The 13,538-nt window shown below is 39.3% G+C and overlaps 1 protein-coding gene across 7 annotated transcripts in view; it reads right to left on the bottom strand.

Annotated features, from left to right (window-relative positions):
* Nucleotides 1-13,538, bottom strand: part of TNRC6A (trinucleotide repeat containing 6A) — an 89,470-nt gene that overhangs the window by 44,918 nt on the left and 31,014 nt on the right. The window lies entirely within an intron of this gene.

Raw genomic sequence — 13,538 nt, forward strand, 5'->3', positions numbered from 1 at the left:
AAAAAGACAATTTCAAATTTAGAGATTCTAGAAAGTACCATGTACAAGTACCCAAGAAACAGTCATAAGAAGTTCACACACACACACACACACACACACACCCTCTCTCTAAAGAAAACATCAACAAATTGCAAAAAGTAGAAGACAGATATTTCTGAATTTATTGAGCCTATGCCAATAAAACAGAAAGTACTGGTTCAAAAGACTGGCTGGATTCAAATTATGGCTCTGCAACTTACTAGCTGCATGACCATGATATGACTAAACCACTTATTTTGAGACTAAGGTTTGATATATAAAAGTACTTAGCTATTTACATGGGCAAGGTACTTAAACCACTCTATCTCTGCTTCCTCATCTGTTAAAACGGGAGTATTAATACCTACAAAATGTATGGTTGTTGTGAGGCTTTAAAAAGATAATAGGTATAAACCATAATAGGTAAGAATGGTACTAGCACATGGTTCGAACTCACTAGAAGTGAGTGATTACTATTACCATCTAGGTTAAGAAAAGAAGGGGGAATAAGGATGATTCTCCCCACCCCCGGCCCCCTTCCCCAAGTTGCTGGTCTGGAGTCTGGGCACACAGTGGTACCATTACCAAGATATGAAATAGAACACAAAAATTAAGTTTGGGCCCTGGCTGGTTTGGCTCAGTGGATAGAGCATCACCCTGTGGACTGGGGGTCCGAGGTTCAATTTAGGGTCAAGGGCACATGCCCGGGTTGAGGGCTCGGTTCCCGGTGGGGGACGTGCAGGAGGCAGCTGGTCGGTGATTCTCTCTCATCACTGATGTTTCTATCCCTCTCTCTCCCTATCCCGTCCTCTCTGAAATCAATAATAAAAAATAAATAAAAATTAAGTCTGGGTAGTTGTGAAAGAGAATGAGTTCAGTTTTTTAAAAAATATATTTTATTGATTTTTTAGAGACAGGAAGGGAGAGGGATAGAGAGTTAGAAACATTGATGAGAGAGAAACATCAATTCAGCTGCCTCCTGCACACTCCCTACTGGGGATGTGCCCGCAACCAAGGTACATGCCCTTGACTGGAATCGAACCTGGGACCCTTCAGTCTGCAGGCCGACGCTCTATCCACTGAGCCAAACCAGCCAGGGCTGAGTTCAGTTTTTAAATGTTAGGTTTGCTGATACTGTGGGATAGCAATTCTCAAACTTTTTGGTCTCAAGAGCCCTTTACACTTTTAAAAGGTATTGTGGGCGTACACCAAAGATCTTTTATGTGGGTTACATCTATAGATATTTACCCTATCAGAAATTTAAAAATATTTAATAATGCATTTAAAAACAAACCCTTTACATATTAAAATACATTTTTTAAGTAGCTATTTTCCCCAAACAAAAAGTTAGTGAGAAACTTGCACTGTTTTACATTTTTTTAATACCTAGCTTAACCGAAGGCAGGTGGATTCCCACATTTCTTTCCAATTTATTGTGATATCCATATTATGTAGCCTCTAGAAAACTCTACTACATACTAATGAGGGAATAAGAGTGGACAGAACAGTCTTCCTATTATGAAAATAATTTTGACACTGTGGATCTCATGCAAGTTTCAAGCAGCCTCTCAGAGGTCTCCGATAAACTTAGAAAACCATGCTATAGGATAACCATGTGTAGAATGCAACTGAATAGACAGTTCTAGTTTAGTGAAAATCTGAACTGAAAGTACGGGTTTAGGATTCGGCATACAGGTGGAAAAGACCTGTCACAAGCCTTGCAGAATGAGAAGAAATGACAAGACCTAAAGAATAGGCTTGGCCCTGGCCAGTGTGCTAAGTGGTTAGAGCATTGGCCCATGCACCAAAGAGTCTTAGGTTCAATCCTCGGCTCCATATCATGCGGAGTGAAATAAGTCAGTCAGAGAAAGACAAGCATTATGCTTAGCATAATGCTCTCCAGTTCCATCCATGCTGTTGCAAATGGTAAGAATTCCTTCTTTTTTATAGCAGCGTAGAATTCCACTGTGTAGATGTACCACAGTTTTCTAATCCACTGATCTGCTGATGGGCACTTAGGCGGTTTCTAAGCCTTAGCTATTGTAAATTAGCTGCTATGAACATAGGGGTGCATATATCCTTTCTGATTGGTGTTTCTGATTTCTTGGGCTATAGTCCTAGAAGTGGGATTACTGGGTCAAATGGGAGTTCCATTTTTAACTTTTTGAGGAAACTCCATACTGTTCAATAATTAAAATTATTTTAAACTAATACTTTTCTAAGTCATTAGAGTAAGTTTTTAATAATGCATTTTAGTATATTTCTTTTAGGAAATAGTAAATAAATGACCCTCTCTTTGGCTCTCTGTAAGTTTAATAGAAACAAGAGTTTAAATATGAACCAGCTATCAATCATCTTGGATTACTCGCAAAGTCCCCAAAACATCAATCACCAGGCCTCTGTACCTCAAGCCCTTCCTTTATTCTTATCCTTCTAAAGTCTACAATTTAGCTTTGCATAATAGTTTTCATACTGGCTATATTGTAAATCTTCTGAAATTATTTGAATATATAGATTTGCATTTGAATCCTTAAAAGGGCTGAAACAGTTAAAATTTTACCAGCTAAAAGTATTATTTAATAAGCATCTGTAGAATAGAATGTTTTTTAAAATTTCTTTTGGCAAATTTTATATTCACCTAGAAATTCTGTTTTTATCTCACTATGTATCATTACATACGAAAAACAAATCAAGTTAAGCTCTTAGAAGACAAGAGGATATGTACTAATTAAAGCTACTCAGAAAATATTCTCACATAAGAGCAACAATGTAAGACTTGCTTAAGCAACTTTTATATTTATTAAGAAAAAATTTCCTGCCTTCTCAATCAATGAGATTAGGCATAATCGATGAGATAAAGCAAAAATTTCTACACTGTCAGCAAGGAATACCTGGTTCTAAAGCACATATCTTCTCTAAGAGTTGGAGGATACTGCACAATATGCACAATATGGTATTTCCAAGATCTTTGGTTAAGCTGTCCATCAAATCTTAACCAAAGATCTTGAGATTAGGCATAATCGATGAGATAAAGCAAAAATTTCTACACTGTCAGCAAGGAATACCTGGTTCTAAAGCACATATCTTCTCTAAGAGTTGGAGGATACTGCACAATATGCACAATATGGTATTTCCAAGATCTTTGGTTAAGCTGTCCATCAAATCTTATCCAAACATGAGATTCAGAAAAGTGGGATAATGAAAAATGGATTTTTCAGATAGAGGAACATGCTTAAAAAAAAAAAAGTTAGACATTTCTGAAAGTCTCTTTCATAATTTACAATTCTAGAAATTATCCCCCAAACTTGTTTCAGAACTGCTATGGGTCACTTGTTAACAAAACAGATTTTATAGCCTCACAGATTTATCAAATCAGAATCTGTTTGTTTTTTAATGCACCATGTGGTTCGTTGTCATGTCTAAGTAAATTTAGAAAACTCTTCTAGTAGAATCATAGCATCATGTCAAGCACTTCTGACCTCCATTTGTGACTCAAAAAAAAAAAAAAGACCTAACAATCAACTAGAAGTTTGTAACAAGAATAAGAAAAAAGTCCCAAACACAATAAAGTTTAAGAAGGGTCACAAAAGTTACACAATAAAGTATTTGTCACAAATCACTGAAGATACAAATCATTTAACAAATATAGGATGGTTAACTGATTTTTTAAAATAAAAAGTTCCAAGTATTTCAAAATAAAGTTTAGATAAATTGAATATATAAAAATCAAGCTTTTAGAAAACATAGGCAAAAAATTTACCGAATATGGGAAAAAAGGTAGGGTTGTGTTTTTTTTTCAGCATAGGAGTAAAAAAGAGAAACAAGAAAAATTAAGTTTGACCAAATAAAATTATGTTTATTCCAAAGTAAAAGGCAAACTGAAAAATAAGTTAAAGGGATGCATTCTCTCCCTCCCACTGCCCACCTGTTTTCCCCAAATGAAGGAAAGGAGGGGCTATTTTGGTTAAGGCTGTTAAGCCTGACAGGGAAGCCTTCAACAGAGTCACTAGAGTTCAGGACTGGAGTTTCAGCTAAGACTGTAACTCCTGCAGGCCATATAAAGCCCACAATATCATTTGGTCTGGCCTGCCAAGGCATTAGGGGTGAGTTAATTAAATGTTTGACCTAATATAGCAGCCTAATTTTAATGCTGATAATTTTGTCTATAGCCCACGAATGATATAAATACCCAAATGGCCTTTGGCAGAAAAAAGGTTCCCAACCCCTGCATAACTTACTAATTTTGCTTTACTTCTTCTGTACATATATTTGCATCTTCTGTGTATGTATTCCTTACAGTGTCTGGTATTGGGCAAAAGTTAGATATTTCTACCTGGTACCCCAACCTCAGAACAACTTTGAACATATATTATAATCCATAATGTTGAAAATATTTGCATCAAATACATCATATGGGGTGCTAATAAGCTTCTTATACAAGGAGTTCACATAAATTGATAACAAAAACTCTAGGCCCAAGAGGTAAATGGGTAAAAAACAAGAATGGGTAATTAAAAAAAGGAAAAAAGTACACATAATTAAACATATAATATCCCATTTTACCAATAAACAAGTAAATATAAATCAAGGCAATAATATACCACCATTGGCCTACCAAGCGCACAAGGACATTATGTCCTGTTCTCGTGCTGCAAGACATATTGCCTGCACTGTGACAGAGACACGGCACTGTGACTCACCCATGTGAATGGGTTCTACTTTAATGAGAGGAAAAAGCAAGTCATAGTGTGGGTGAGGATGAACTTGGAAATGATGGGGGAAACTACTTATATGTTGTTTTAAGGGGCTGAAAGGTTGCTAGGATACTACCAAATATAGTGGTGGAAATGAAAATGTACCAAGTATCAGCTGATGCCAGGCAATATAACTGGTATCTCTTTACCCTCATCATGATTCTATAAATTTGAAATATTATTTCCATTTTACATATTAGGCAGCTAAGGCTCAGAAAAGACTGCCCATGATCAAACATCTAGAACTGAAATGCAACACCAAATCTGACCATCAGTCCAACGTTCCTTCTAATATAAATTAAGTTTCATCTTGTAAAAGCAAAATTAAACTCTCCAAGAATAAGGGAATGACTAAGTATTGGCAGTCACTTTGGTACAAAATCACTTTGCATCTTTAATAATATATCTATTACATACTCAGCATCTATTACCCTCTGGGTGCAGAGATCTATGTTATATCATTTCATTCCCACAATATTAAGCTGCCTGGATTATTTCCTTTTAACAGAGTCAAACTGAGGATTAGAGGTTAAGGAACTTGCCCAAGTCATAAAAATAAGAACTACAAAGGCAATATTCAAATTCAAGTCTATCTGACTCAGAAATCTGAACTTTTAACCACTATGCTGAGTTTGTGCTAAAACTCCAGGATTATCTTTAGTAGATTATTCAATGCTTTCTACTTCTGGCCAAATGTTGCCTGTAAGTACAGTAGTAGCCCCCACCCCCCTACCTTATCTCCGTTTTCACTTTCCCCGGTTTCAGTTACCTTCAGTCAACCATGGTCCTAATAACATTAAAAGGGAAATTCAAAAAATAAATCAGTTTTAAATTGCCTGTCATTCTGAAGATCTCACTTCATCTCATCACGTAGGTATTGTTTCACAAGTGTGAGTGCAGTACAATAAGACACTTTAAAAGAAACCATATTCACCTAACTTTTATCACAGTATAGTGCTAAAAATGTTCTATTATTTTTGTTAACCTCTTATTGAGTCTAATTTATAAATTAAACTTTACCACAGGCACATATATATAACAAAAGCATACTATATATATAGGGTTCAGTACTCTCCGTGGTTTCAGGCACTCACTAGGGGTCTTGATACACGTCCCTTGTGGATAAGGGGGAAATGACTGTCCTGTTTTATACGGCACATTTTTGCTAAGGATACAGCACTGAGAGCTCTCACTCAGGACGCATCCTGACGCACAGCTACTACTCTTATTAGAACCGAATGCAAGTGCAAATTATAGCATATACAGTCTTTTCCCCTAGTTTTGTGCTTTCTCTTTCCTGGTTATAACTGATACAGCTATTCTTGCTAATCCATCCTATTTGTTTTCTTTGAAACTGAAGACCTACTGTGCCAAGGTAGAATCTCAGGGCTCAGGACACAATTCCAGGATGCTCCCACAGCCTCCACCTAGGGACTCATTAATACTGAATCAGGTTTTAAACAATAATTTTAAAACTGTTTCTTGTACTCTAACAATTCCACAGATACCATTTCTATGTGTACATTATGTGAACAAGGTCAGGCAATGCGCTCCAAGTCACAACCTATCTGTGCCTCATCTCTCCTAAAAATCTATGTAGTAAAGTAATCCTTTGTCAAGTCACCCAAGTTCCTAAAGTTCCTTATTGTAGGAGGCTTTGTGATTAAGAAAGGTAAGCCTTTGTGGACAAAGCGAAGTGGTAAGCTGAGATCCCAGGTACATATATTTACCTTTATTAAACTAAAACAAAGGTGAGAATGGAAAGGCAGTGGGGACGAGGACTTGGGTTTGTTGTTCATGTACAATAGTGCATGGAACAGGGTTGTCACACAACAAATATTTCATAAATGTTGAAGAAAACAATGGTACTTTCTGGATCCTAAGTTTGGGTAATGAATTAGGACACAATTATTTTTCATTTTTGTTTCCCAAGACCTCATGAGATTATGAAACATGGCTGATACCGGCAGTGACAACTGGTAGGGCGTCGTCCCATGCACAGAAAAATTGCTGGTTCAATTTCCGGCCAGGACACATGCCCAGGTTTTGGCTTGATCCCCAGTAGGGTGCATGCAGGAGGCAGCCAATCAATGTTTTGCTCTGAATTGATGTTTTTCTCCCTGTCTCGTCCCCCTCCCTTCTTCTCTCTGAAAATCAATTTGAAGAAAATCTTTTTTTTTAAAAAGGAAAAAGTAAAGAAGTACATTTTTTAATAATGAGAGGGGGGGCAAATTAAACACTTTTCTTCCTTGGACTCCAACTGAATCATCTAGTAGTATGTAGTCCAATAGTTATACTGCGTCCTATAACTATCAAATTTTATCAGCAATAAACACCTAGAAAGGAACTATTGCCTAAGCCCATCAGAAGTTGCTTTCTTATCCTTTTGAAGAATGCATGAAACAGAGGCGCTGTGATTTTTTTGGGGGGGGAGGAGGGGTCAAAAGTCTCTTTACAGTGCCAGCGGTTCTCAACCTGTGGGTCGCGACCCCTTTGGCAGTCGAATGACCCTTTCACAGGGGTTGCCTAAGATCATCCTGCATATCAGATATTTACATTATGATTCATAACAGTAGCAACATTACAGTTATGAAGTAGCAACGAAAATAATTTTATGGTTGGGTCACAACATGAGGAACTGTATTTAAAGGGCCAGAAGGTTGAGAAGCACTGCTTTACACCTTCCTTAGAATTGGAGCAAAGCATTTCACACTTAACTAGCAGTCAGGTGTTTTGCTCTATACGGTATACATTTTTTACTGCACAGAGGCCTGAAGCATGGAGAAAACTGTTAGAATTAGTTTTTAGCTTGGTCCTCAAAACTCCCTTTTCATCAACACTCAAAGGTGCAAGAAACAATTTAAGAGTTTTTTTCTAATGATTCCTAAAAAGCCAACCATCTCACACATGGCAAAGTTGTCAAATCCTCCCTGGTTCATGCAATTATGCTGGTGATACAATTCTTCATTTATCTCTGCTAAATCAGAAGGAAAATACTACAAAACCTAAAATCTTTCTGGAATATTTTTTAAAAATGCCTTGTTTTAGTTCACTCGTTGAATATTATTAAAACACCAGAGGCCTGGTGCACAGCTTGCCTGTGCCTGGCCTGTGCCCTCTCGCAGTCTGGGAGCCCTCGGGGGGTGTCCAACTGATGGCTTAGGCCCACGGGGAACGGGCCTAAGCTGCAGTCTGGCCTCCTGCTACGGGAGGCAACTGGTGGGTCAACTGGGGAACAGCGCCAGCTGGCAAGTGGCTAGCCCTGCCCCCTGATCATACTCTGCCGCCACCGGCAGCCATCCCCTCCCTCTGCCTGCTGGCACCTTCCTTGGCTGGCCTGGCGCCACCTGATTGCTGGCCCTGCCCCCCGCCGACCAGTCGTTCTGCTGTTCGGTCGATTTGCATATTTGGCTTTTATTATATAGGATGGGCAATGGTGTAACCTTCCTATGTTGCCTTCCATTAAACTACAGGGTTGTTTTCAAAGAAAAAGAAACAGTAAAGCCCAGTAGAGTTAGTTACTTAACTTTTCCTTGGCCTTGACTTTACCTATAAATGGTGATACTATTATTGCCAATGCACAAATATCAGAATTCACAGCCTGATGCTATAGCCCCTCCCCTGGGTCCCAAATATTTCTCAAAATTCAAAAAAAAAGGATTACTCCTTTATTTTTTTACTAGAGGCCTGTTGCACGAAGAGATTCATGCAATAGGCCTTCCCTTCTCCTGGCTGCCGGCACAGGTTTTCCTCCGGCACCCAGGACCCAGGCCTTCGCTCCGGCCGGAGCCGCCTTCGGTTTTCCATCTTCGCTGCTCCGGCTCGCCTTCAGTCTTCCCTCCGCCGCTTGGAGCCTACGCATGCAAATTAACCGCCATCTTTGTTGGCGGTTAATTTGCATATCGTGCTGATTAGCCAATGGGAGGCATAGCAAAGGTACGATCAATTACCATGTTTGTCTAGTATTAGATAGGATTCTTATTGATTCTTATTGATTTCAGAGAGGAAGGGAGAGGAAGAGATAGAAACATCAATGATGAGAGAGAATCATTGTTTGCCTGCCTCCTGCACGCCCCCACTGAGGATCGAGTCCACAACCTGGACATGTGCACTTGACTGGAATCAAACCCAGGACCCTTCAGTCCACAGGTCAACACTCTATCCACTGAGCCAAACCAGCTAAGGCAAAAAGGATTACTCTGAAGATATTAAGCTGTAGGACCCTGTTCCAGTACATATTCTGAATCACTGGTACCCATTTGTTTATTTTTTAATGTTTTAAAATTGATTTTAGAGAGAAGAAGGGGGTCAGGGGAAGAAGAGAGGGAAGGGCAAAGGAGGGGAGGAGAGGGGAGGAGAGGAGGGAAGCAAAAGAGAAACATGCATCGGTTGTCTTCCGAATGTGCCCTGACCGGGATTCAAACCCGCTACCTTTTGGTGTACAGGATGATGCTCCAACCAACCAACCAACCAACCAACCAACCAACCAACTGATCTATACTGGCCAGGGCCCATTTGTTATTAGTAATTAAATGTTTAGAATATTTTCCTTAACTAAATGGAGTATATAAAGCACAGTGAAACGCACACAGTTAAGTACACAGTTAGATGTCAGGATGTCTCCAAAATGATTTAACATATATTTTGATCACTTCCTAGATCAACGGATTTAAGCAATAAGATTGTGTTTGATTCAAAAAAAATTTTAAGGGTAGAATTGAGTAAGAACAATGGTTTCCAACTGTGGCAGGAACAAAAATGTGTTTTAAATGTTGATTCAATTTTCATGAGTTTTTAATCCAGAATGAGAACAGCAGTAATAAACTATGCTTTCCCATGTGACCACCAGAAAACAAAACAAATCTGTTTTTCTCTATTCCGGCTTCTATCCCAGGCTCCCCTCTCCTACTTTAGGAGCTCTGAGTTCGTCGGTCTCTGAAATACAGCTTGCTTATGAAGTCACCTAAAGAAAGCACTGGAATGATAGATTCATAGATAGAGAGATAGACAAATAAATATTAGCTGTCAAAAATTATCACTGCACTTTTTTTTACATAAATCTGCATGTATGTATGTATGTTTAGAGAGAAGAAGGAAGGGCAGGAGAGAGAAAAATTTACACTGGGAGGTCCAACCCGCAACCTGGGCATGTGCCCTGACTGGGAACGGAACCTGCCACCTTTTGGTGCATGGGACAACGCTATAACCACTGAGCCACCCCGGCAAAGGCAGCAGTGTGTATTCTTTTGTAAGGAATGTACAATCAGCATGCTTCCAAAATAAGAACTAAAAACCTGTTTGTTTTTTTTAAATGACCTTTATTCTTCACCAGGTTTCCAAGGACAGTCTGAATTCCCAGCCTGCTGCTGTGGCTCCTCCTCTGGGTCCCAAACATTTCCCAAAATTCAATAAAAAGGATTACTTCTTTTTTAAAAATTTCTTTTTTTTTAAATTGATTTCAGAGAGAAAGGGAGAGGGAGAGAGAGAAACATCAATGATGAGAGAGAATCACTGACTGGCTGTCTCTTGCACGTCCCTGCTGGGGATTGAGCCTGAAACCCAGGCATGTGCCCTACATGATAAAGGCCACAAGGCGTGTTAAATTTATCCATCTATTTCCTGTATCTCACTGTAAATTTTTCAACACTGTTGTTTCAAGGAAATAATCATAATATACCATTTTTAAAAATTGTTATTTATTGATTTGAGAGAGAGAGAGAGAGGGAGGGAGGGAGGAAGGGGAGAAACATGGATTTGTTGTTCCACTTATTTATGAATTCATTGTTTGATTCTTGTATGTGCCCTGACTGGGGATCGAACCTGTCATGTCAGGATGATGCTCTAAAAACTGAGCTACACGGCCAGGGCCATAATAATTATATTTTAAAAATATTTCAAATAGTCAAACATTCAACTATCCATGCTCTTTACAGTTTTCCAAAGTTCAAGTCACAAGGCAAAAATAAAACCTTCAAGAATTTCATTGCCACTCATTACACTAGTCCATGTTCTTATTAGGTGAATCATGTATCCATTGCACCAAGAAATAACCATCTAGTTATCTACACATAAGAAAGCTGGTCAAGAATTTAATTTATGAAACTTTACAAAAATCCAACTTTCATACAAGCAGCTGAACCACTGAGCGGCAGCAACATTGGTGGGTGTTACTTAACAGGAAATGGCAGCAGCCTTAGGAAGAACCAGCTCATTACTGCAGAGTCCCACAGGGGTGCTGCACTAACTAGTTATGCTCAGTTTGACTCTCAACAATCAAGAAGGCTCTAGAGCTATGTAGACCAATAACATTAAAATTCTGCTTCTCGGCCACATTTCAAGGACTCGATAGCCACATGTGACTAACCTTGGGCTTTATATAGACTTTCTAATACAGAAAGACAAAAAAATGATGCTGACAGTACAAACTGCAATAAAAACTGCAATTCTGGATGGGGGAGGGGTGTCTCCTAATTTTTTAATGCTAGCAATAAAAAATTTAAAGGATAGTAATACAAACACCCTATGGAGACCAGAGGAGACTGGGAAGACATGACAACTAAGTGTGTCATGTATCTTGCACTGGATCCTAGAACAGAAAGACATTAATGGAAGAAATGGTGAAATCTAAAATCAAGCCTGGAGTTCAGTTAGTACCACTGTCGGTTTCTTAGTTTTGACAAATGTACCACAGAAATGGAAGATGTCAATAACTGAAAAATTGGGTGAGGTGTATATGGGAAACTCTCTGTAGTATCTTTTCAACTTTTCTGTAAATCATAAATTATCCCAAAATACAGAGTTTAGTAAACACCACCACCAACTGTGGGCCAAACCTGTCCCACAAGTTTCCAGCTGGTAATCTCTAATTCCCATGAACTCAAACCATAAGCACTACATAGGCATTACACATAGCACAAAGGTCAGCAATACACCTGCATGAATCGGAGCAAACATGACCAATTATGAAGGTAGCTGCTATCAAAGTAAGAATGAGTGAGTAAAAGAGCAGGCAAAACAACATAATGCATTCTGAAGCCTGACATTCTCAGGAGATTCAAATCTGTTCATATTTGATGTATGGATCTAAAAGGATGACTTATATTTGGAAAGGATACAAACAATAGGTACTGAAAGGTTATGTTGGAGATACAAATATCCATGGGATATCCAGTCAAAAATCCAAGAGAGAACATAATCAAGTGCCCCAAAGTTAAGACACATCATCACATCCTAAGAAATCAGAAAAGGAGGGACGAATGGCAGGTGGGGCGATCGACTGAGTCGGTTAGAAAGGCTAAAAGGCATCCTTGGCTGAGAAGACTGCTCTGAAAAGTGTAAGGGAGTGATGGGAACAGGTTGGTTAGATCATGGGAAGTCAGATTAAAGAGGGCCTTGAGAGCCAACCAGAGGAGTCTGGTCTTCAAGCAAAGGGCAAGGGACAACTAAAGAGTGGTGTGAGGAAGTAGAGTTTTAAGAAAATTTGCTCACATTCCTACTAAAGTAATGTGACAACCGTTCCTCCCAACATCATTCTACATCCCTGCAATGTTCTCAGACATCCAGGTTCAAAGCCATGTATCACCTTCAATCCTTCAGATCTCACCAGTTGTTGTTTATGCCTCACAGCCCCTACTGCCAAGACGGCAGCTGAGATCTTTGTTACCCTTTCTATGCCTTCCCTACCCTCTCTGGTACTGCTTTTATTGGTGACACTGAACTCTACTGACAAAGAGATGTTCCTAAAGCACAGCTTATAACCATGACCTCTAAATGCAGAAACCTTTGCTGGCTCTCCCTCCAACCAGCACAAGCACTCGTCTGCCTACCTCCAGGCCTATATTCTGCCACTTCCTAACACCCCTATAATCACTCCCTAAATATTCCCTTGTCTTACCCACCTGCCTCCTCTGCTCCGAGTGCCTTTCTTTTTCTCAGCTCCATCTTTCAGCCAACACTCTCCATACACAATGACTGAGAGCTTTAAAGATGGAGCAAAAAACACCAACCATGTCACTCCTCTTAAACTCTTCAGTAGCTCCTAGCTGCCTATAAAAGTCCCATCTTGGTACACACAGGATATGAAGCTCTTTTACCTGACCCCTACCTATCTCTTCAGAGAAACCCTTCCAACCTGTCCACTTATCACTGGGTATTTAATGTGCTAGAAATTCCACTACTATGCATAACATCACATTGTTGCCTATCTCTTGCCTTCACCATGCTGATCCCTCTGCCTTTTCATTCTTATTTTTTGGACTGGCTCTTTCATCTTTTTTTTTTTTTAAATATATTTTTTTGATTTTTTTACAGAGGGAGAAAGGGGGGAGAGATAGAGAGTCAGAAACATCGATGAGAGAGAAACACCAATCAGCTGCCTCCTGCACATCTCCTACTGGGGATGTGCCCGCAACCAAGGTACATGCCCTTGACCGGAATCAAACCTGGGACCTTTCAGTCCGCAGGCCGACGCTCTATCCACTGAGCCAAACCGGTTTCAGCTCTTTCATCTTTTAAGAGTCATAATCTCAAGGTCTTCCTCAAGGAGGCCTTCCTTAATCCACTGTGTTAAGCTAATTATTACCCCTCGAGACTCCAGGACAATTCAGACATTTTTACTTTAACCAAATCACATCATATTATACATCATGTTTGGGTATGCCCTTCTATTGCCACTTTCTCCAATAAAATATAAGCTACAACTATTTTTTGTTCACTCTTATACAATTGTACCTAATAAATGTTACCTTCACCAACACTGACCACAAA

The sequence above is a fragment of the Myotis brandtii genome, unplaced genomic scaffold (genome assembly GCF_000412655.1).
Source record: "Myotis brandtii unplaced genomic scaffold, ASM41265v1 scaffold158, whole genome shotgun sequence".
NCBI classification, from domain to species: Eukaryota; Metazoa; Chordata; class Mammalia; order Chiroptera; family Vespertilionidae; genus Myotis; species Myotis brandtii.